The sequence below is a fragment of the Struthio camelus genome, chromosome Z (assembly GCF_040807025.1).
Source record: "Struthio camelus isolate bStrCam1 chromosome Z, bStrCam1.hap1, whole genome shotgun sequence".
NCBI lineage: Eukaryota > Metazoa > Chordata > Aves > Struthioniformes > Struthionidae > Struthio > Struthio camelus.
Genome location: NC_090982.1, coordinates 87,855,068 through 87,880,517, shown reverse-complemented (window position 1 = coordinate 87,880,517; position 25,450 = coordinate 87,855,068). Strand labels below are relative to the sequence as shown.

The 25,450-nt window shown below is 49.2% G+C and overlaps 1 protein-coding gene across 1 annotated transcript in view; it reads right to left on the bottom strand.

The window, feature by feature from the left end:
* LOC138064691 (ras-related protein Rab-27B) overlaps window positions 1-22,625 on the bottom strand; it is a 57,641-nt gene extending 35,016 nt beyond the window's left edge. The window contains exon 1 of the mRNA XM_068928442.1: window positions 21,703-22,625. The gene's annotated coding sequence lies outside the window, so the exon portion shown is untranslated. The remainder of the gene's footprint in view (window positions 1-21,702) is intronic.
* Window positions 22,626-25,450: the final 2,825 nt, after the last annotated feature.

Genomic DNA, 25,450 nt, shown 5'->3' with positions numbered 1-25,450 from the left:
CAAATGCTTTCTCATCCTGCTCCTTGAACAAAATATTCTTTCAGAAGAAACTTTCTGTGCGTGTTAAATAGCACCAAGTATCTTTCCTGGCCCTCCAAGTCAAGAAAACAGTCTAAGATCACAGGTATTTCTGTAAGCCTTTTTAAAAGGCTTATTTAAATAAGAACATGGAAAGTAGATGAATGACCGGTGTGAATCTGAAGTAAATAGTTTACTTAATTATATAATGTCAACAAGTTAATCAGATGAGACATACTGCAAATTTCTTTGATGTGAATGTCTTACATGTACATCCTGCTTTCTCCTTCTTCCCCCTCCGCTCCTTCTCTGCCACCCACGTCCTCTCCCGCGTTGCTGGGTATCTGTTCGCAGGTCAGGGCCTGGTGGTGGCCCGTCACCCCCTGCGCTGGGTAATGTGCTCTCTGGATGTCCGTGCCACTCTCTCGCGTCAGTATTTACGTGCAGAGCCAACCTCGGGGTGTTTGGCAACGTAACTCCACAGAAATCAACAGCGCTAGATTCATTGACGCTAATACAATGTTTGGTCCGTTATATCAGTTTTATAAACCACAATAATTCAGCAGGATATACTGTTGTTTTCTGCACCTTGATTAGACAGCCAGGCAATAACTAGTTAAGCGTAAGAGGAATGAACAAGATTGCTCAGAGACCAATCTCCCCTTCTACACAAAATGGCATTAGAATGAAATGCCCCGATTTATTTATTTTTTCATTTATTGCTACCGAGTATCAGAAGTGTTGAAATAAAAATACATGTATCTAGAAAGTTGCCCTAGATTTTTTTCAGACCCATAAAATTTTATTTTCCTCAGGAGGAAAAAAAAAAGAGTATTTTCAAGGCCATGAGCATTTCCATCTAGTCAGGGATCCGCAATTGCAGAGTAATTTGAATCACTTTTTTCCTAAATCAGACCTATTATTTTACTTTGAAATGCACCCCTTTTTAATAATTCCCTGCGTTACAATGTTTTAAATATTTGATGTGCCCAAAAATTCAGAAGCAAAGCAGGATCACTTTGATATTGCAAACACTGAATATCAACATCTAAATAATGGTGTGTGTTTGCATTTATTTATTAATGGTGAAGAAAGCTGTATAATAAGAAAGCTATGCAGAACTTCATCGATTCCTTGCTTTTGCCTCGGTCTGCTGTGCCTCCCACTTGCTGCAGGCTCAGAAGCAACAATTAGTAAGTACTGACCGGGCTGACAGGTCATAATGTTCCTTTCAATACCTAGGGCGGCTGTGATGAGAAAATATACTTGCACTAATTTCAACAGAACTGTCTCGTTATCTTCACTTCAGCCGAGATCAGGCAATTTATAACAGCTTGACATACTGTATCCGTGTGGGTTCCCTTTCCCTAAGTTTCCTCTGGGCATTTTTATATTATCCATAGAGACCTTACATAAACAGAACAAAACACAACAGAAAAATCTTCCTTGCAGACCTAAGCTGCATCTCTTTTGACCAAAGCCACTCCTCCGTTTCAATAGAGCTAGCTGCCCTGTAAACACTTTATACTAAATTACCTGTAAACACTTTTATACAGTATAGGCTGAAGCCGCGCTCACAGTTCCCCGCTTTTCCCACAGCGTTAGTTATGGTCTCCTGAGGCATCAGGCAATGCCATCATTGCAGGATTTTCTACTGATTCATCCACCGAGTGAATTACAAACGTAGGAAAAGAAGCTGCTCCGATGCAGAGTGGGTTTTCTGGGATGGCTGGAAAGGCATAGCCTCGCTGTGCCTGCACAGGGCTCAGTTCCCTGCTGCTTTGTAAAGTATTATAGGTAGGAGAGTATTGTACGCAGCGCGGTACCGAGGACATACAGGTCAGCGGAGGTAGAGATCAAAACCGGGATGGCTGTGGGGAAGACAAGAGCACAGACCGGGATTCAGCCTCAAAACTTTTTGATGCTGCCGGGCACTTTCTACAGCAGAGTGAAGCAGCCCAAGTATCACGGCCAAAATCTCTGCTAGAATAAGAGAAAAAGAAGTATCTAGTGATCATATGCAAAGATATGCACTGAAAACATCATTAAAAAAATGAAATAATTCTGTTGGAAAGTCAGCTAATGGAGCGGCAGAAATGTAGGAGAAAGCCACTGTTCTCTGGACTAATAGCTCAAAATTATTTCCTTTGGTTTGAACAAAAATTATTTGTGTGGATGAAGAGGTACTGATCTGGCAGTCTCTGCCCTGAACTATGCCGAGTTTCAGATGAAGGGAGTATGAAGATCTCTGACCATCTCGAATGTCCCCAGGAGTCATCTCACCAGGGTGTCTGTGAGTTAGTCGCAGAGGAAAAGGACAAGGATAATTTAGAGGTGCATTACCACATCCCTGCAGAAGCTATGTAATCCACCTGTAATCACTTAAAAAATCATCAACATAGCTTTGTATAAGGCATTCGCTACTTGAAACTACTTATATATACTCATATATACTCCCATCCAGAATATCAAATGGAAGACATTTTAGCTAGGAGTCACATAGAAAAAATTCCTTGCAGCAAATGCTTTTTTCCTATTACATGCAGTATAGAGAGGGCTAAAAAGCCCTGAAATGAAATTAATCTGTAAAACCTGGAAACAGAGTGCTTTTTGACGTGCTGAGTGAATCTGATCTGTCGGTGGCTGGAAAATAATGGGGAGTTCTGAGAAAGAGGAGAGCTTTATCCATGATAAAAATTAATCTCTCTAACAAGATTTCCATAAAATCATGAGCCACTGGAAAAAGCTTCTAGATGTCTTCTGGCTAATTAGGCCCTGGAAAGAAAGCGTGTGGTTAAAGAGGCTGCGCAGCCAGCGCTGGCCTTGGTGGCATCGGTCCTCGCAGGTGACCTCGCTCTCGACGCTGCGCCCTTCCGTTAGAAATTCTGCCTGGGGAAAAAACATTGTTTCTCACCAAAAAGCTAGCGATCGGTGCTCAGACTGAACGCTGGTCCACACGCGGCACAAATGCGGTAAAAGCAGCCGCTCAGGCAGGAGAGCGCTGATGAAGGGAAAAATAAAAGCAAAGTATGAGCCAAGCAGGAAGCTGGGGCTAAAGTCTCCAGCCTTTAGCTGGAGGTGGTGCCCTTTGAGATCACCTAGGGTATCTGAGACGCGCTTGGGGCTGGTAGATACAGCAGTGGGCCTAGCTGGGAAACACGGACCTGGAGAGTTAGTAGGTGATACCTACTTTGGTGAAAGAACAGGTGATTTGGCCCAGAAAGAATAAATGTGGCCTAAGTGCTTCAAAGCTTTGACAAGAAGTAGCTCTTCATATTTAAATGGAAGCATATTATATGAAATAAAGATGCCGCGTGGAGGCAATCAACGGCACAAATTCAAATCAGATTCATCAAGCCTTGTTAGCTCCTGCTCAGCACTGACCCGGCTGGATCCCAGGTGGCTTCTGCAGAGCCGCTTGCAGGTGGTTATACTGCAATCCAGGAGGCCTTCTCAGCCTGGACATTAAAACAAGCTTGAATAGCTGTCCAGTGCTCTCGAGAGCGAGAAATGTGCCTTGCATTCAGGGCTGGGGCTGCCGCTTGGCCATCTGTGCTGTTCCTCATTACCCTGATGGTGCTGTAGATACAATAACCTTGGCTTGCTCAGTTTTCTCTGCAAGTTTATTCCCCTCTAACCATATGCATTGTTATGGAAAGGGTATTAATGAGAGGAAATCAGGCTTTTTCACGTCATTCTCAGGCTCTGCAGCAGTTCTGTTTCTGCTTTTTTTCCCATTCTAGCTATTCTAGTTTCCTCCATTGCAGCTGGAATGGTTTGGTCAAACCAAGAGCACAGCAGAAACAAGTTGGCCTTGATTTTGTACGGCCATCAGAAGATATTGCTGGTTTCTCCCCGCTATGATGTTACATCGGGAGCTGGTACTGAGGGTCACGTCTCGGTCAACAGAGCAGCGCGAGCCAAAGGGAGCACTGAGACTGCTCCTTGAATGACAACCGGGTCACCCCCCGGCCTTTCCCCCCCTACCATTTTGCCAGAAATTCAGACCCTTATATAAAAATGTTAACCAAAGTGCTCAACCAATTCCTTTTAGCATCAGTGACACTGGCATATGGACAGCTTTCCTGAAAAAATAATTTACTTGGATACCAACTTTCTGTAACATTTGAATGCAATATTTCTGCTCTTAGACCAATCTAAATATTAGCTAACTTTCAGAGACATGTTTCCAGGCTGTGGTGGGCTTTTTTCCTGCCTCCCTACGGAAGTCATTTCAATACCTCCACTCTTGTCAGCTATATGAGACATTTATCTTTCCTCTAGAAAATCCTTGAAAACCAATGCTGAGAGCTTTAAGGTAAATATAATTTTAAATTACTCTGCTATTGTGAATCTATTTTCAGTGCTATTGAAATCTATTTTAAAATATTTTAAAACCCTTCCAAACCTTTTATTAGTTCTTTCCTCTCTCTTTTCTTCTTTGTTTTTCATCCGCAGGTTTCATGTTTCAGCTTTTTCACTACCAGTGCCTGCAGCACAAACAATATCCAAGGCTTTACCCAGAGTGGTCCTGTCCTCTTTGGAAAGCTAATATATTTTATTTTACCATGGAAACACTCCTTAGAGTCTTTATAATCTCAATGAATAGTGAAAGGCTTGCTCCTGCGACCCATTTGTCATACACAGAGTCCTCCCTGACAGGAGCGGTCCCATGTTTCATCTAAATTAAGAAACAGACCCTTAACTGTTGGCTCTGAAAGATCTCTATTGTAACGACCCCAGCAGCTAAAATGTCCAAGGCCTATGACATATGCATTGGGAATAAAACACAGTGGCCAATGATCAAGTATATCCTCCAGAGAAACTTCAATTCTAATTTGACAAGTGAGAAATAATACCTTTCTATACTTTCTACTAATTACATAGGCTTCAATGCAGTGGTAAGAGCACATTTCTTCAGGTGCGATAATGAAACCTGAAAAAAAAAATCATGCCCAAATTGTTTATGTCTTGAACTGTGGGTGCAAGTAGTAGTTAAACGTCCTCCGCCTTGTGCCTAACCATCAGGAGCTGGATGGAAGACTAACAGGGAAAGAGTGGGCGTATCGATGTCTGGCCTCAAACTACTATACCAAACTCTGGATGCAAATTTTCTCCTCAAAATAAGAGCCCAGCTCATGGTACAGCCTAAGCCCACTTTGCTTAAGAACTCGTTAAACTGTATATCCACGGTTTTCTTTTTGTCTCTGTGATGTCTTCACAATTTTGCAAACCCAATTTTTTGCCAGGAAAAGTTTCTTTTTGTTCCTCTTTTGCTCAGATGATCTATTTCTCAGTGTTGTGCCTTATGAGAAGATAATACAAATGAATTATGCTTTATTTGGCAGGCAGATAGCTTTTCTTAAAATAAAAATTAGCACCGAGAAAAGTTATTCAGTATCCTCCTATGAATAGGAGAATACGCTTTCATATTCATTTTAAAAGTGACTTTCAATTCTCTCCTCTTTTTGTCTTTTATTTTGCTATTTGCAGTCATTAAGGAGCCACACATGTTCATGGAAAAGGACTTCAAAGCTCAACGCTCAAAATACTCACTACTTGTGACTTTTGAGTTGTACGTTGAATTATGACACGTTGCGACACAAAATTAATTGTCTTTGGGTAAGCGTACGTACATGACTTCATTTAACTTACCCAAAGACAACTGATTTCGAGGAACAGAGGCTGTATCATGTGATCTAGGCTTAATTATTGAATTTGAGATGCTGAATACTCACAGCAGTATTTGTAATTGGCAGGCCACAGCGAAAACATAGAACAAAGCACACTTCACTGCATAAATAACTGATCAAGCAAATTGGAGAACACATTGAATAGAGAATATCCACTTAAAATAATCTTTTCCTGTCCAATTCACGCACGGAAGAAAGGACTGGTCGAAACTGTGGCCATGCTGAATCTGGGAGCTTCGCCTTTGCATTCAGCGGGACTCAGCGAGCCTCGGCGTTGCTCTGTCTAGTTGCCTTGCTCAGCATCAGATACATCCAAATTGTAACCGAAACGTTATTTAACTCAGTTCTAATTTTAGATATATAGTCACAGACAGAATGACATTCATCTGTTATGCTTTCCTATCTCAACTGAAATCAATGGCAAAGCTGGTGCTCATTGCAAGCCTGGTGCTCGTTGCAACTGGCCGAGCTCATCCTGCGCAGCAGTGAACCGTGGCTGCCGGGCGGGCAGGAACGGCCATGGGAGCTGGGCACCGCTGGGGTTAGGCAAAGCAGCAGCCCTGCAGCAGCCGAGCAGGGAGCTGATCGCCCCGGAGGTCCCGTCACGTCCCGTGCTCCCAGTTGTCCATTAGCAGCTACTGACTCCACGTACGGGCTGGGAAGATTTTTAAAGCCCCTTTTAGCTTATAAATGAAAGAGGGATATATCTTCCTTAGTCTGACTGAGACATTTTCATCCCAGTCGGATGGGCACCGCTCTTCTTCCTAAATGTCCTCCTTGACTTGCCTTTGGGATTATTTGGATGTGTAAGTGCCAGGAGGAGACTGCATTAAGAGCCAAAAGATGCCTACTGTGGCATGCGGTTATGAAATAGTGGACTGAAACTCATTTGCTGTGTGATCGTGTATGGTCCTCATTAGCTTCCCATTGTAGTAAGTAGGGTAGTGATTTGCATGCTAAAATTGGCAGAGCAGCAGAGCCACTGCGCCGTTACAGCCACTCACTGCAGTTGCACCCTGTGCCTTAGGTGGGTACTGGGGAGAGCAACAGCATGGCAGGAGATGCCAGCGCCGAGGTCCGTGGAGCTTCATCCGGCCCCGTTATGTCCCAGGCTGCTTTTAGGGGCTGGGTCAAACCCTTCTCCATGCACACGCCTGACATTAGAAAAATAACTCTAATGACAAAATGGAGTCATCTTCATTATTAAGCATGCATATGTGATAGACTGAATTGTGGTGTGCGTACTGCCGTTTCTTCTTCCTTCCTAACTAGCCCCAGTGGGGCGAAATACCACAATGTGTGGGGCTACCTAGTGTGTTTTAGTGGGTGAGGCAAGAACTTCAAACAGCGTTCTCCTGCACCCTGGCCTTTGCTAGAAGTGGGGCTACATGCGATACAATAGGGTGAGTCATACCCTTTTTTCCTTTTCTCCTCTCAGCCTCACCCTGGCGGATACTGTAGGCAGCCAGTGAGTAATATTTTTGACGGAGATTTAGTCCAGCTCCCATGCTGCACCCAGACCTACCCAGCAGCTAATCTCATTTTACTTCCTGGCATGTTACCACTTGGTCCCTTCCTGCTTTCCCTGAATGTTTCTTTCAGACTTGGATACCAGCCTGTGCTAATCTATGCAGAAAATGTATTATTCTCTGCTGAAGGAGTTTGCATGCTCTCTGACCTGCGTCATACTTCTGCCAGGAGGAAACCTGCCAGGCGTTTTTCATTCCAGAGCATGTGGATGCTCTTAATGAGAGAAGTGCAACGTACTTACACCCCTAGTCTGGGATTCAAGCCCATCCTTTAACGTCTTGCAAGCACCTACATGACAATGCTCCAAATGTCTGAGCTCAAGGACATCCTTAAGTAAGTATGGTCTGCTCACCACCTCAGTGCATGTGGGAGGACCTCAGCTGTACACAAAGTTAATGCACGAATCACTGTTCATATGTATATTCTTTGTCCACATTTTTGCCGTGAACAACAGAGCACCGAAGTCAGGAGCTCATGAGCTGCATATTAAGGTGCACTGTGTATTTTGAATCCTAGCTTCCTTGTTCTCTTTGGTCTTTTTGGTATGCACCATATTTACTTTAAAGAGGCTTCCTGAGATAGCCTCAGAGGTTCATGTTTTGCTCCCAAAAAGTTCCTGGGGACGTGAGTACGATGTTATTCCAGCACAGATCAGTATAACACAAACAGCAGATACGCTTAGTAGTTATCATTTCAGTCTCCTTCTGCACTAAGGAGGCTTTCTGCCTCATTACAAGGATGAGCTCGATCCAAAAAGAGAGTTGAGTGCCACAGCACTGAGCGAAATCCAGAACTGCAGTAAGGTAATACGTAGGAAGAGGTCAGCGACCTCAGAACGGGACCCTGTGAAAAACCAGTACATTACACGAAGCCATTGAGAAGGGGAGCGTGGGGACAGGAGCGCGTGTTGCGATCCCTCCCCGTGACCACTAGCTGGTTTCATAACAGAGTGAGAACACTGTCATGAGATCAGAATAACTGCAGTGGGAACATTCCCTAGAAAATAGACCTACATTTTCACATACATGGCCGGTTGCTATGGTTGTCTACATCAAGATGAAAAATACAAGCAGCTTTGTAGGCTGGGGCTGAATAGCTGTAGCCACAATACCTGACTTGGAGTATATTGGACCACGTTCTGCTTACAGACTCACGTCAGACAGGGACGGAGGCATGAACGATGGACAGATAAATCGGGCAACACCAGCTCGATGTCTGGCTGAGAAGCCGTGCCACAGGCTGTGAGATCTTTGCATCCTCACCGAAGACCGTCTTTCCATGACTTGGGAACTGCTGCAAAACCCAAACCTCCACGTGATCAGGTGTCTGTGCGCCTACATCTCCGATACAACAAAACACTGGTTTTCTATCTGTATCTTTCTTTCTTGCTGACCTCTTGGGAGTCCATGGACTCTCTCTAACGTACCACGAAGAAAAACCAGTCCAGTGGAGGAAGCAGAAAGTAATGAAACAATCTGTTCCCCGAAGGAGAGCTTAGATCCAACAGACTGGACTCAGCCCATCAAGGGAACCCTATATCTCATCCTGTCTTTGTCACCTGAGCCTCCAATCAGGCCAAAACCAAACCGCTCCGTGCAGGTCCTTTAGCAAGCTAAAAAAAAGGTACATTACAAACTGCCCAATTATTATTCAGAATTACTCATTGAATACACAGTTGTACAGTATTACCTTGTTTTATAATGCAATTATTTTAGTAAATGTATTGAAGTGGGAAAGATTATGAATTCGTAATTGAAAAGAGAAAAGTGCTTCAGTGATAACATGAAGACAAGACACAGCTTTTGGAGAGAGGATAGTTTTGCAGATACAATGACTGTCTTAGGGAGCTTTTCCACCGCTGCATAGCTCCTAGCACTGTGCGATGCTGGAATGTGACTTGGGTTTCTTAACCACCAAGTGGTCTAAATGATAACCAACGTGCGATAATCAAACCCAATACATTATTAGTATCGAAAATTCATTGTGTAAAGCAAGGATTGCCATCATCTTTTATAAATTTTTAGGGCAGGTAGTGAATTAATTAATAACATCAAGTTATTTTAACTGCATTGTGAAATGTTATCTGGAATACACTGGAAAGAATGGATTGAGGATGCAAACGGATTAGCATTTGTATCTAAAAAAATACGGAAGCTAATTAAAGTAAGGCTGTATAACAGCAAGATGCGTAATGGTGTTGTCTACAAGAAGAAGAAACGTGATTGCTTGAAGCACGGTTTCCCAGCCCCAGCAGCTATACCGCTGTCACCCGTCTGCTCACCCAGGCGAAGGTGGAGGTTGTGCTCGCTCCAGCGTTAAGCAGACAGCACAGCCAGCACCCTGGGAGGAACTGTCCAGGTTATTTTTAACTGCAACTTTTTAACTCTAAGTTAACTATAGTGAAACAGAACGGGTTTCATGCTATTTCTGTCTTGCAGACTTTTTCCCGTCTGCCGCTCCTCGTTCCCCCGAAAATCCAGATACACGTTTCAGGTATTGGATTAGCGGTGGAGCCTTTTAACCTTCGCTTTGCCGTCTCTGTAGACTTACTGGGCATTTTCAGCGCAGGCTATTCATTTCAGACCTGTTAAAGAAGCAATGAAGCGCTGCAGAGGAGGAGCGCTTGGCAGTCTTGCAGAGGCGAGGCTGCAGCAAGCCCTGCGCGGCCAAGCAGGCCCGGCAGGCTTTGGGATGCCGTCCTTGCAGCAGAGACGTGGTCCCCGCAGTTTGTCGAAGCTCACGCCTCTGGGCCGCGCACGCGCCCCTAGGCTCTGACCTGACCTCGGGGCTCCTCTCGGATCGCCGGTGCCCGCGGGGAAGGCGGAGGCTCCGGCAGGGCACGTGCTCCCTCTCCGGGGAGCGCAGCCGCGGGGGTTTCCCAGCATCCTCCCAGCCCCGCTGCGCGTCTCAGGTAATGAGTTTTGAACAACTTGCCCAGTAATTACTTTTGTCAATACTCTGAAGACTTTCTTGATGTTCAGCTGATCTCTTTCTGCTGCCTCATTTCATCCTATTACTTCACAGTACATCCCCACGCTCCTTCCCACACTAAATAATTCTTCTGCATCCTTGGTGCCCGCAAACTTCATCCATCTCTAGATACTCGTTTGCCCTGTGGTAATTGCTAAACCAGCCCATGCATATTTAATGCCAAACCTTTCCTCTTAAGATTGTGTGCTCATCTAGCTGACTATTTCATTGCTTTGTCTCAAGTAGCTCTAAGTTATCGGCATTTTTTTCCTTATTACGCAGCGCTCAGAAAATCATATACATGAAGCGTAAAGCCAAAACTTTGCAGAAAGAAATTGTTACTGCTCTGGCTTTGCTGGTGCCGGCCGCAACGGCGGTCCCGCCGACCGGCCCGCGGACGCACGGACAGCCCCGGCGCCGCGCCGGCAGCTCTCCGTCGCGGTGGGCAGGCTGGAAGCCCGCGCGGAGCTCGCCGGCGCCGAGGGGTTGGCGTGCCGGCTGCGCGAGGACGCTTGCCGAGCGTCCCGCCTTCCCCAAAGCAGGGCCGTCCCAGCGCACGGACGTATTCTCCGCTGCGGGGCAAGGACGGGGCGGTTGCAAATGCAGCCCTGCGTAACGGCGAGACATATCGTGCCCCTAGAGGAAGCCGCGTTGCTCCGGAAGTTAGCAGGAGCGTCCAAAGCTCTCCAAAAGTCAATCTTCACTGTAGGCTGTAGCCTATAAAATAGTTACTCGATTCAAAATATATCTGCAGAAATGCCAGTACAGCTACAGGGCAAACTAGGCGGTAAGTAACCGAAACCCCCGGCGGCTGGTGGAGACGAAATAACGGCGGGGAGGGGGGTGGCGGGAATATTGGGCAAGAAATAGCAATTCCCTGAACTACGCTTAACGCCTTCGGCGAATGCGTGGGGGCAGCGGCCGGGGCGACGCAGGGAGGCTGCGAAGCCCTGGGTGACCGAGAGCAGCTCCGCAGCTGCGCTGGCTGCCGCTCGGCCGCCTTTCTGCGCTAAACGGTCGGGGAGCTCTCGGCTCCCGCGCGCCCTCCTCCTGCCCGCTCGTCTTTGCGGGAGGGTGCCGTGCCGACGAGGCCGCCTCGAAAACGCAGGGCGTCTCGAGGGGGTGGGGGGCACCGGCTGCCCTCGCCGGTTCGAGCACGCAGCCCACGGAAGGCTTGCAAACGCAGGAGCTCGCACCGGAGCGAGCGGGGACGCGTGTGCTCGGTGCCTTCGGCCTCGCTTGAGCCGGGGGGAGCCCTCCCGGCGCCCTCTTCTCTCCTCCGGCCGGCCCGAGGGTTTGCTGCACCCGAGGGATGCTCGGCATCCGGCGCCTGCCGGCATCCGGAGCCCCCTTTAACCTTAACCTACCTAGGGAAATTGCAAACTGCTGTTGCCGATCTGGTGACGATTCTGGAAATTCACACCAGAAAAAAAAAAAAAAAAACAACCCCTCTAAGCTAGAAGCCATTTGTGTAATCAAAGATGTATAACACAGGACCCAAATCGTGCTTCGGCTCTTTCTTTGCAGCTCGAACGTGGTTTTTTTTAACCTTAAGGCAGCAAAACGAGGCGCCTGGACTCCAGGCGTTGAGCACGCTGGAGGGAAGAGCGTCGCTTGGCCACCCAGCAGCCGGCTGGGTCGTAAAATAAAACGCCTCAAGGCGCGTCGCCCGCGCGGGAAGCCGGGGAGAGCCAGCGCCGGGAGCCGCGGTGGCTCCAGCGCTGGAGCAGGGACGAGTCCAACGTGACTGGCACGCTTGGGAAACCACCTGCAAAGGTGATGTTAAGAAAGGCAGGTTTGGGAGGAAAAGTGAGCTGTGCTCGTTATTTCCGTAGCAATGTCAAATATAAACCGCAACCCTTTCCTTTTTCCTTATATACCACCTGCCTCTCTTGAGGCCGTTGCTACAGAGAAGAGGTGAGCATCTTTTGTGGAAGCATTGATCATTTTAGCATCTAGGAGCTGGCAAGCGATTTGCATGCTCCGAGTCAGCCTTATGGCCCCGATGCAGGTTCCTGCTCCCTCATTTTGCAGAACGACAGAAAAACCATCCAGCCCTGACAGTTTTAACGAAGCCTGCGGCAGGTTTCAGGCGAGGCTGTGCCCTAGCCCGCAGCGCTCACCTGGGAACATGCATTTCCCGGGGAGCAGGGGCCGGGCACAGGGGGACGGGGAGCGCCCTCGAGTTGCGTTTCTTGCCCCAACAAAGAGCTCATGGCGCAGTGGCGCAGCCGCACGCGCACATTAGCCGTTTGCACAAAGTGGATCCGCATCTAAATACAAATCCTCATTTTGCACCCACCAAAGTCACAGACACAAGGGCTGCATGGGCATTTTTCCTGGAATACTTGTTCTCGCTTTTCAAAAGTGTCACCCTCATGTTTTTGGATATAAGCTGCTGACGAGCAGAGAAGTCATTTTCTTCAGTAACAGGCTGCTGTTGGTGCATACTTTGCTGTATTAAGACAATAAACACATTTGGAAACAGGCAGTGCCCATTTCCAGCTTGACCAAGATTCACGGTGCAAAATGCAAAGGTCATGGAAACTAGCGGCCCCTTTAAAAAAATTAATACAATTATTGTAAGCATTTAAAATAAACAGCGCTTTTGCAGGCAATGCGCTTGGCAAGATTCAGAGGGTGCACAAGTCGCGTGCCAGGGGGTGGTTAGCTTTGTTTAAATCAGTTCACAATCTGTGAATATGACAAATTAGCCTCTAATGTTTCCCAGACAGCAAGTCTGGCAAACTTAGGATTGCTCTTTCCAAGGGAAGAAGTCGTCTTGAATGAGATTATGTATTAAAATATTAGATATCGAGTCACAGAGAAGAAGAAATTGAATACAACAGCCTGGCCATCTCCAAGGACCTGGAAGGCTCACTTAGAGATTCTGCAGCTATTTTTCAATCTGGCAATAAATTAGCAGGTAGGTTGGAACTGCTGGAGCCTTTTCTACACTAGTCACTAGAGAATGCTAGAAACCGAGTTTTCATAAGGAAAAAGAAAGGTGCACAGTGCAAGCCAGGTGGTATTAATACAAGTCTTCTGCCCTGACACTTGCCTTTCACCGGACCAGGACAGGCTTGGACGGACCTTCCCTGTCTGCTGCTTTGCAGCACGCTTTCAGGTTACGTGAGGCAGCGGTTGGTTCCAGCAACCGGCGAAGGACGGCCACGACAAAGCTGGAGATTAGCTAGATTCAGCTGATTCTGCCTTTAACCACTCTGAATCGTGCCACCAGGACCGTATGGATTTGCCACTTTCTGCCTTGGAAATAACTTGCATTTTTTCAACCAACTTCACTTCCTTGTGGTCTGAGGACACTACTGTGGCTGTTGCTATCTTTGCTCGCACGATTTCTTTTTCACCTGTCATTACAGTTAAGGCCCAAGCCTTAACCAAGGCCCAGTTAAGCCTTGGTGCAGGGCCCAAGTGCCTCCACGCCCAGCCGGGCCACGGGAACGCCACGGGCTTTGCACCAGCCCTTGCATCGCAGGTCACATTTATTGAATTACTGAGAACGTGCCTGCAAATCCAGCGTTTCTTCAAGCAATGGTTTGACTGGGAGCTGTTCCACGTACCTGGCAGCATCTCAAATCCTGCCGCCTTTGCTGGACACCGTGGGCAGCAGTGGCGAAGGGCGGCGAAGGTGATCGTGGGCTCCCAAAACCTGCCGCGGGGAACCAGGCTGGCTGCTGAGCCGGAGCCTCTGCTTCTTTCTGCTCACACCAGGCACCCCAATCAACGACATTTCTGAAATCCGTTTATGCAACGAAGCCTGTCCTTCCGATATGTGTCCCTGACGCTACATGGATGCGGTAACAGGGATGCATCAGTGTTGGATTATAATAATTTTATAGTATAATAGCTATAATTTTGCATTGCCTGCATAGCAGGATGCAGGACGTCTACAGAGGTGGTGCTCATCACAGAGGTTCATGCCTGCCTGCCGTTTATCTGCCCGTACGCAAAGAGCATTCGTGTGCGAGCAGGAAAAGTGGCTCGTTGCACAGTGCAGGGTGAGATAACTGTGACGATTTGGTCGGTCGGTCCCATGCAAAGTGACCGCGTGTGCTACGCCTGCTGGTCCAGGATAAATCACTCTCTGGAGGTACCTGTCTGTCTTTGCTGGCTATGGAGGTATCCAGCAAGAGCCTGACCGTTACAAGGTAGTTAGAAACTAGAGATCATGGAGTTGCAGTTCAACCGTAAGTGGAAGAGCATCTTACTGGCAAGCAGAGAATGAAGTGCTGTTAGTCATGAAAACTTTCATTAGCAAATGAAAAGCCTTCTGCAACAGTCTGAGAAACAGCAAACTTTGGGGTTTATCCGCAAATACAAACTAAATGAACATTCGTTATCCAAATGATAAATATCTGTTTACAGTGTAAGTAGTTTCTTCCTTCTACTCGAGTGAGAATTCGGTGCCTTCAGAGCAGGATAAATGGCCGCAAACGTACCGCTTTATTACTTTCCCTGAGTTTTGGTGGGGAAGGTGCTGGGGAGGAAGTTATTAAACAGAGAACATTTGGGAAGAAAACCCAACGGGAGCAATCAATCAATCACACAAGACAAACGAGCATTTAGCTACCATTTAGTTAATGACATCCTGGCACCGCATATGCCTCTGTCTGTGGTGTTTCAGACAGTACTTCTAGAGGTCTGACCGTTACCCATGGATTCACCCAGATGGGAAAACCTCATTTCGTGAGTCATATTTTGGCAGCCGTTGCCCACGGGCTCGTGGGCGGCTCTTGCGGTCCCGGCAGGCGCCGGTGAACGGGGCAGCCCAGGAGGGGCAAAGACACCCTCCTGCTCAGGGGCTCCCTCCCAGCTGTGGATGAAGGATGGACACAAGACCAAGAGCCCTTGCAGCAGGTCCCCAAGGGGGAGGACATCTCCTCAAAGAAGGGCGGGCAGGCGTACGGGAGACGCGGGCGCCGGCGAAACGCGCCCTCGCTCCGCGGAGCGAGACGTCGCACCAGGTCTCTGCGCAAAAACGCATCGCCCACGAGCACTGCCGTCCCAGCTGAGCGCTCCCAACTGCGCGTTGCCTCCAGCGCCAACAGGTTCCTCACCAGTCGGCCGCTCGCTGGCCAAGCCAGAGTTGTAAAATAACGGGCGCGATGGCTGGGCGTCGGGAGGCAGCCTGGCGCGAGGGGGACGGTCCGGCAGGCCTCGCTGGGCTTTGTCATCCTAATTCTTCTGCCTCTTGGAGGTGGGTAAGTCCTGGGGACGCGCTGCCTCGCCGTGTTCATTTAACGTTATCCATTGCAAGGATTTACTCCGCGCTATAAAATATGGTCACGTTGTTTTGATGCATGATTGGCAAAGTCCTTGAAACACTTCACGCCTTGAAGTGCTAAATGACCCCAAAGCCATTTCCAAAAAACTCCCGCTGTGCACGAGGGACACTGTCGAGGGCGACGCGTCGAGGGCTCTCCCGAGCCGTGGAGGATGAACTCAGAAAGAGCAATGATAACCAGCACAACTGAGCATGCAGGCAATTTGTATCGTCAGAGCGTTTTGCAGAGACAATTATACCTGACAGCACACAAATGAGTAAAATTCATGCCCAATTATTTTATGAAATGTGTGTCTACCTGAAAGGAAGACGTATTTTTAAAAAATCAAAAACCCCAACTGCAGATGGATGTGTTTCTACAAGACTTGAAATTTGGTGGTGAAAGGACTTGCCAATACTTTCAAGCAGGCTCTTAAAAACCCTGTTTATAAATTGTTGATAAAAGCGTTAGAATTTCACTGAAGACTGACTTCCATATGTCCAAATTCTCCGAAAAAAAATCAAACCACTCTTTCTCCTCCTGCATTTATACATTTACTGTTTGATTTAGGGTCTTTGCAAATTTGGAAAGCAAGACTACCTGATGCTCACAGACTAGTTTTGCATTTTATTGGGGATGATATTGTAAAAATAACTGGTAACTCCTAGCCTTGGGCTCTGACTTCTATCCATCAGCAGCGATTGCTTTGGTTTGTGTCCGCAGGAGAAGCAGTGCAAACACGCCGTGTTACGACTTAGGTATTGCAGCTTCTGTATTGCAATTGTGGCATTTTGAGCAATACGCATTTAGGTGAGCCACTACGCCATGCTCAAGTATTTTGTACCAAAAAAAAAAAATGAGAGAGAGATTAAGCCAGTAGAGGGATCAGAGCTGCTCCAAGACGAGGCAGCGTTGAGAGACGGACAAAAAGTGGAGTCGACTGGGAATGGCTCATGAGCGGCAGCTGCCCTCGTGATCACACTAGCACATTTCCCTCTTATGGTAGTAAATTGGTCTCATCAAAAATGATGAAACTCGGCAGTTAGGTGACAGGGTGAAAGGTGCTGTAACAGTACATTTAGTAAAGATACCCCTGAGGGGGGAAAAAAAGCAGAGTGGCTGGCCCCATTACACTCTATTCATTAAAAAAGTGTACTAGTTCACAAAATTAATTCCCGCACTGCTCTCTGCTTCTTTCCATTGAGATTACAAAACCCAGAAGCTGAAAGTGGCTGTTTCTACCCAAGGTGGAGGGGCTTCTTCAAACCAGCACACAAACTGTTGCAAGAACAGCACAACTGTACAGCTAATCGAAGCAGCAGAGCAGGTAGGTAAGGGCAAGCCAGCCTTGTCACAACCCCTCCTTCTGCTCCTTTTCCCTGCTGTTTGCCTCCCTCCGCAACTCCTCCGTATCCCTCATCCTGCACTGGTGGCTTCCGGGGGCGATGAGGCTACAAGACCCAGTTGCCCCCTTCCTCGCAAGCCCGAGTGAGCTGGAGCACACTGAGCCCTTGCTCATGGTTATGCACGTGCGGCTCCGTAAAACAACGAGCAAACCCGGCAGAAACTGAAGCCTACTTGGGACATCAGCAACCGTTGTCCCCTGGGAGCGTGGGGTGGACGAACAGCTGCAGAGCTGGACACCGCTGAAGCTGACCTTCTACTCCCCGGTTAATGAGAAACTCCCACGGTACAACGACATACACAAATTTTATCCTGAACGTCAGGGGATACTGTCATCCCACTGCGCGGCTTTAACGCCCTGGCTGCTTGAGTGGGAGGGCTCCTCTTCAGAGAGAGCAAGTTGTCCCCTACCACCCCCCGTGAAAGATGTGGGCACCTCAAACAGCTCAGGAGCACGGTGCTCAGCTGCAAAATATTAATGAGGCTCCCGGAAAGCTGCTAAGTGCCTTGAAAGCTCCCCCAGCTAAAGCCAGGTTCGCTTAGGGTGGCAGCACCTGAGGGAGAAAGAAGAAAGGGAATGAAGCAGTATAAATTATTCCAGCTCGGCTTTAGCTCCGCAGGTAGCTTCCTGGTGCTCTTTGCAAAGCGGAGCCCATCCTGCGATTGCAGCTCCGATTCTTCCACCGTCGCCCAGTTTTGCTCACCAAGCAGAACTGCAGAGCAAGCAAACAGCACGTTGCAGAGGGTTTGTGGACGAAGGAGAACATTTTCCATGCTCTTTTCGCAGTCCGCAGCGGATGGCGCCCAGGATATATGTCCTCCAGATGTATCCCCAGAAAATGCCATCAGGGAACACGCTGAGATTTTTAGCTTATTCTGTCCTTCCTTTTCCCAAGCACCAATGACACTCCCGGTTTCTGCCCATAGCAGGCTTTCTCATTTGATGTACCGAGGGGGCTAGGTTTCTTGTTTTAAGTGCCCAGGAAGACAGACATTTCCCCATGTTGAAGGGGGACCCCACAGCTGGGCCCAGCTGCGCCCAGCACTCCTCAGCAGCCAGGCACAGGGATGGCTTTCCATAATACCTTTTCCAGCTGAGAACATGGCCTACTATTCCTCAACGTGTGGCAAAAAATCAGGTTTAACTTTAGGGCCATGGAGGCCTCTTCTGGCTTGGCATCCCATCACACCAGGCGCTCTACAGCCACCTTCTGAGCCTCCTGGGTGACTGAGCACTGGAAGTGGTTGCCCAGAGAGGTTGTGGAGTCTAATTCCCTGGAGATATTCAAAACCCACCTGGACGTGATCCTGGGCAACGTGCTCCCTGCTGATGACCCTGCTTGAGCAGGGGGGTTAGACTGGATGACGTCCAGAGGTCCCTTCCAACCCTGGTCATTCTGTGATTCTCCCGCAGCGCTGGCTGCTGCCGGCCAACTGCGGTGGTGGAGAGGGGACAACAGCGCTCAACCCAGGGGTGCCAGATGTGGGGACAAAACCAGCATCTGTCACCAGAATTGCCCCTGCAGCCAGGACCAGCGCATCTCAGTGGCAACGTGATCTCACGGGAACATACGGGAACATCTGTGCCCGTCTAGCGTTACGGAAATGACAGTATTGGCCAAGCAATGTCTCCACAACAGTGTTTTGTAGTTAAATATATGTAAAGAGAGTGCACATATTTGTGTAACTAACTATTTCTTGGGCTGCATGTGTTAAATTACATCATTAACTCCACTCGCACGACATCAACCACTGACGAGCAGATACACTGACATGCAGAGCAATGCATTAATCGGGGCATGCTAGAAACCATACATACTGGATAAACAGTATCTGTGATGTAAAATTTGCTGACGTTTTTGCAGTCAGCTAATACATTTACACAGAATTTGCTGGCTTGAATTCCAACTAAACAAAGCCATGCTCCTCAAACAACTTCAATTCCTCCAAAGTAATGAGTCCTACCCGTCTTTTGTCACAAATAGAGGAGTTTTGCCCCTAAAAGAACTGGCTTCCTAAGTAGCACTTACATTCCTGAAAATAACTCATATATGGCCGTTAAATTGAATGCATAAATACGATAAAAATGACTGATGGCCTTTTGGTGATTTCTGATCACAAAATCAGATTTCAGTATTTCGGCACGGATTTTAAAACCCACTATATTCACACTGACAGCAGCAACTGCACATACATTTTTGCACTCGAAACTAGGTTCCCCTTGGTTTGCAAGTGAGGTTTTAAGCATAATTTTATGACACTGACTGGCCATCATAGCTACAGCAGAGGAGCTACCTGAAAATACAAAGCTGAGGTTTGTTTTTTAGTTATTCAAAGAAAACTTAGTTCTTTTTAAGAAGGAAAGTTCCAGGCTCAGGTTAAAAGTTTAAGAAAGGACTCTAGGTTTATGCATTACTTTCCTGCAATATTGACTGACCAGCTGGAAAAACGAGCCTGAACAGGACGTGCTTAATCCAAACAGCAAACAGGGTGGAAACCTCGGGAGCCGGCAGCCACCCAGCCCCTGCCTCCCAGCCCCGGGCTCAACTCTCTCCCTTTGGCGAGACAAAATTCAACATTTTCACGCTGTAGCAATCCATTGCCTTTATATTTCGAAGTATCAGTGTTAAACGTCCGACATCCTCGAGCATATCCCCTGGAAATAGCAATCGTGGCCCTATTGGTATGTTTTTGTTTTAGGAGCAGATGAAAAAAATGACCCTGGTTCCCCAATTCCCTTCCAGTTTCAATCAAATCTGGCAGAAAATGACAGGTTTGTAAATAATTTGCACTCCTATTGGTTTAATAAGAGTCTTCCCAGTTACACCAGTGAGTTGAAGCTCTGAGGGAGCCCGGGGATGGAGACCTGTGAAAAGGCACTGATGTCCGCGTCAGGTCTGCTGCCGCGTCGGGCTCCCAAGGGCACATGGTACTGTTACCCCAGGGCCATCTCACAAAAACCATGGTCCAGACGCCGTCCCAACCCCATCACGCTGGCTGAAATGCCACGACAACCCCAATCTGTGCTGAAATACGGACCTCCTCGCAAGCCTCACATCCGGAAACGCCACCACGTGTCCCGATAGCTCGTGCTGCTTCCTGCCTCCTGCCCGAGCATCGCGGCCGACGCGCGTGTGCAGGGGCGGAAAAGCGCGACGGTGAGGGAGACCCCGAGGAACCCCTCCGCAGATACTGCAAGACTGCTAAAGCGATGGCAACGGCCCATCCTGACACTAGGGAAGACGCCTCCTAAAAAAATGTTGCGCCTTGGTGGAGCGACGCTTCTTGGGAGACGGGACCTCCGGGCTGCAAATCACGAGCTGCAAGAGCCGTTCGGCATCAAGAGCTCCAGCCTGGCTAGCGCTGGTTGCCAGCAAACACGCACAAAACGCCCAGCTGCAGGCAGCAGACACAGACCCCAGCGGGCCAACGGCGCGTGCACCCACGGCGAGGGCAGGCAGAGCCCGGCACGGGCTCCCTACCGCTCCTCCTTCGTGTTTCGGCACCTATTTCCCTATCAAACCTCCCGAGCGCTGGCTGTCGCATGCGGCGGCAGCCCCTGCTCAAAGACCTGAAATTAAAAGAAAAGGTTAATGCAGTTACTCAGCAATCCTGCGGGTTTGTCCTATTTGCTTGTCAGCACCAACTCTGCCGGCTTTAACCTGAAAAACTAGTTCTGCTGGGTGGAGAGGCAGCGGGAGGAAAGGAAAGAGGAGGAGGAAAGCGGGGACGGGGAGGAAAGCCTCCCTCGGGCACACCAGCCCAAGGAAGGAGCCTGGACCTTTTCGGCTATGCTATTTCCCCCCCGCCTGGCTGCTGGCAACAGCTGCAGCAGCAGGTGCCCCTCATCGGAGCATCAAGCCTGCTTCGCAGGGCAGTGACGGCCGTTGGGTGCAGCCTAGCCCATCTCGGTGCCTCCTGCACCTCTGCCCATCTAAACGCCCGGTCTCAGCCCAATACTGACCGCTGCTCCCGGCGGGCACCTGCCGCACGGGCTGCCGCTGCGCTTATTCGCCTGCTCCCTTCACTGACTGTTTCAGTACTAATCCAGGACAAATTTTGCTTTGAGATAAGCAATTAAAATGCCTGCACATAAACCATCACACGGCGTTGCAAGGAGAGCCCCCCATCCCGTCCCGTCCCATCCCGTCCTTGCGCTGCTGGACCACGAAGAAACGGGCTAGTTTTGCACGTTTAGGACGCCTGGATGAACGCTGAGGATGAGCAGGAGCAGCACGAGGGTTTTCTTCGTGCTTAGACACGCAGATTTCAGGCAAGTCACGCTTTAGTCAATGAAGCGGCGTTTCTGCGCCTCCCCCCGAAAGGCTTCCCACTGCCTCCGCGGGCTCGAACGGGAAACGCGTCTGCATATAAAGCAGTTCGCGTCTCTTAACACAGACTTTTCGGAAACAGCTGTGGGATTGTAGCTGGGTGCTGGGATATGTCACCCTGGGAGACGCACAAAATCAGCACAGAGACACCATAGCTCCTGAAGGCCAATAAACGTTCTCACTCACAGCCTACCTGTGATATCTATAACCCCTCCGCATCTTGTTTAAGTAAACACTCACTCCGCCGTATTTCATGAAAACAGAACATTTTTAACAGGAGAGAGATGCATTTAAAGCCACTTCCTATACGGCACAACGGAAGCAAAGGTTGAACATCATAAATCACTGAATCAATTTTAATATAACGTTTCCCTGCTTATCTTTCTCAGATAAGACACTTCATATGAATCCAAATTAATAAACCAAATAACATCCAAACATAATGCTATGAAGCAAAATAAATCCACTTACCAGAGATGTAACTCAAGTTTAATTCTCCTTCAGCCTTGTGCCGTTTTCCAACTTCTAAGCAATAATTTATTCTTACTGTATAAAATATTAAAGCCAGTGCATGCAGCATTGCCCTGTTTTCTAAGGTCTTGAGCCTACCATTTCCTAATTCCTGCACGGTTACTGACGTCTCCAGACGGTCGTTCCCGGCGTCCTGCTCGCCCTCGGCACGCTGAAGGGCAGAAGCGCACAGCTGATGGTGGCCGGGCTTATAAAACGGAGCCGGGAGGAGCAGGACGTGCCTCCCGCCAGCCTTAGGTATGCTTTAGCTTTTGGCAGCGCGTTCGCGCGCCGGGCCCGGCGGCTGCCAGGGGATTTCTGCACCCGCTCGCTTCTCGCTCTGCGACTTCTGCTCCGTCTCTGCCGGCTTTTATGTGCCGTCGTCTACCACCACGGCACGACGGATCCGATTTCGGCAGCGGGGAGGCTTTGAGTCGGGATCGCTCCGGGTCGAGATCGCTCCAGGTGGGGATCACTCTGGATCAGGACCACTCCGGTTTGGGATCACTCTGGATCGGGATCGCTCCAGGTGGGGACCACTCTGGATCGGGATTGCTCCTGGTTTGGACCACTCTGGTTTGGGATCATTCTGGGTTGGGATCGCTCTGGGTCAGTATTGCTCCAGGCTGGGATCACTCCCGGTCAGGATTGCCCCAGGTTGGGACCACTCTGGTTTGGGATCACTCCCGGTCAGGATTGCCCCAGGTTGGGACCACTCCGGTTTGGGACCACTCCGGTTTGGGATCGCTCCAGGTCAGCCTGCCAACAGCCAGGTACCAGCAGCTCAGCAGCTCCTGCCTCCTATTCCCCTCACTCCCAAAGAAATACGGTTTTCGGAGGTGTCTCAAGGGACCCGTTTCACTACCGCGTCGGTACAGCAAGCGTCTCTGCTGATTTCTTGTTCCCCGCGGCTCAGTGATACGTGTTTTGCAGAGGCGAGAGAGGAGTGAAGCACCCTCCTCTCTAGCCCCGTGTACTTCCTTCCATTGTGAAGACGTGCCGGACGCCGCTGCGCATGGCTGCTGGAAGGATTTTAAACACTGCATGAGAGGAGCAGGAGGGAAAAAAAAAAAAATCTCGCTTCTGCTCCAGGTTCACGCATTTGCTGCTTTGCACATCTGCTCCAGGATGCATCGGGCAGCAGGAGGGATAAAAAGCACGAGGGACCCGCTGCAGCCGTTCCCAGGGCTGGGCACCAGCCTTCCCCCGAGCCTGTTCCTGTGTCTTGCGTTGAACACTGCTGAATAAATGCAATAAATCAGACTTTGGCTCAGAGACTGAGCAAAGTTTCCTTCCCACCGGGACCAGGAACTGCGCTTGCTCTTGCTCCCTGTCTATGGCCAAGGAACTGGCCTGCTTGGCTCTCGCTTTCCGGATGAATTGCCCCCAGGATCCGCTAGACCGGGCCCACCCTCCTGCACTGTATATTTCTTCCCCTAAAAGCACACGCGTGCGGGGTGAGGGGAAGACTTCAAAGATAATTTTAAGCGCAAGCAAAACGTCAAGGGATGGAGCAGCTGGATTCCGGTTACGATGCCGCCACTTGCGCTTAGACAGTGGGAACTGACACAAAAACAGCATTTGCACTCTTTTCTTTATAGAAAAGGGACGTCGCTGACGTAAGCGCACCCTAAAATAACCATGTGCTTGTCAGATGAAAGCATTCAAAAATATCCCCGGGAACGGTTTCGTGAGGGAGCTGAACGGATGGAGCCGGAGAGCAGCTTCCTCGTCCGCGGCCCCGGGCGCGAGGCTCGGCCTCGGAAAACACCTTCCCATTTCTCTTCTGATTTTGCCTAGTTTTCACCGGCTCCCTGTGCCCTCCATAGGGTTGTAGGGCCCTTTGGGTGTTTTTCACCGGCTGGGTGGATTCACCGCAATCAAGTGCCGCTTTCGCTGGCTTTGGGCCACTTTTGGCTCTCTTTGCCCTCGGCATCGCTCTCAGCGCTCTCCCCGTACCCAGCTTTGCCAGCCTTTCGCCTTGGGATGTCTCTGCTGCTGTGTTTTCTTCCAGTGCTTTCCACTTTGCTGTAGTGCAGCTTCCAGGCAAGCACGATTTGGGGGATTTTCCTCAGCAAAAGGCTTAGGCGGAAGAGTTTGGCTTTCGTTCAGCCCTGCTTCTGGAGATGCCGCTTCCTGCCGCAGGAGTATCGGCAGGGCATCGCTCCGCCTTTGGACCCGCGCTGGCTCTTCTGGCCCTGCGTTCCTGGTCAGCTCAGCTGGCGCCGTCGAGGTTCCCCCAAGATACCTTCAGGGAAAGACGCAACCCGCTGCTTCTTGGCCTCTCTCCTCTTCCGCAGGCTCCAAGACTGCAAAGCCGTTGGATCGTTGTCCGCAATGTCTGTTGCTTCTCTCGATGAAAAGCGCTAATCTCAAAGGGAATCTGTTTTTCCTCAACCCCTCACTTTTTATCTAGCGAAATACCTTAAAGCCCAAATTCTGCAGTCTCTAAAATTATCCATTTGTTAGCTCCTATCCCCTCACCCCCCATTTTTCAGCTCATGTTTATAGTCATGACTGTCAGAAACTAACATTCAAAACCCAGCAAGGTTTTCCTGGCATTATCAATGAACGCAGGCAGCTTCTGAAAAACGCGCAAAGGAGCAGGCACGGTGACGGGTAAGACACGGGTATGTGAGACCTGCTTGCAGCGAGCTCTGTGCGCCTCCTGGACATCCCCACCGAGTCCCGCAACGCAGCCCAGACCTGGCTGGGCTCCCCCGCGAGATCTGGCGAGCCTCTCGCTCGTACGAGCGGACGTCTCTCACAGCCCGTCCCTGCGCTGGGGGTGAAGACCCGCGGCGAGGTCGGGGGGACGCAGAGGCACGGCTCGCCTAGGCCCAAGCAGAGGGGCGAGCGCTGGCTCCACGGCTCCTCGGCCACGGCCCGAAGAGGCAGCCGCAAGCCCTCTTTCTCGGTCTGCCACTCACCTGCCGCCTGCCAGGAGCTTCCGAGACCTTCTCGCTGCCATCTCGAGTCCAACACGCTGCTCTTCCGATTACTGGCTCTACTGCTAATTATTTACACTACTGAAAAATAGTCTTATGATTTATGTCTAAACACCTCTACCTCTAAAACCAAAATACTACATTGTTAATCTCCTAAGCAGCCATTCCTTCCTCAGGCTAAGCGTGCTGTAGATGACAGCCTCATACGGTTATTTATTTTCAGTGAAAAGGAGCTCTTTAATTAGCCGATTCACAAGAAAGAGGCTCTCATGCGGTATCTCTTAGGGACTTTCTGACATTTCTTGAGGATTAGCAGCACCTTAATTATTTAAAACCTGCCATTTATTCTATGTCCTACATCTCCTGAGTCAATTAAAACACACAGAAACGTTGACAAGGGCATTTAAAACTGCTACTGCACATCACGTCGCCAAAGATTATCACAGAAAGTCAAACTAAAGCGTATATGGAGACGCCACGCTACAGGAGAGAGCGGGCAGGAAGCCGGCCTGAACCCCGGCTCCAAACCCAGGTCCAGCACGGCTCCGGAGAACGAGCAACTAGCTGGCACATGCAGAAACCTGAATGTAAGAGTTACTCCTATATACCAGGGAGGAAAAGGAGTCCATGCGCTCTGGGCTTCAGTATTTATTGTTGTATTACAACCCTGTCCTAGCTAGAAACCACAGATGGTCTTCTCTGGGCCCAGTCAGGCAACTGGAACGGAAGAGCAGGGGATCAAATTCCCAAATGAACTGATT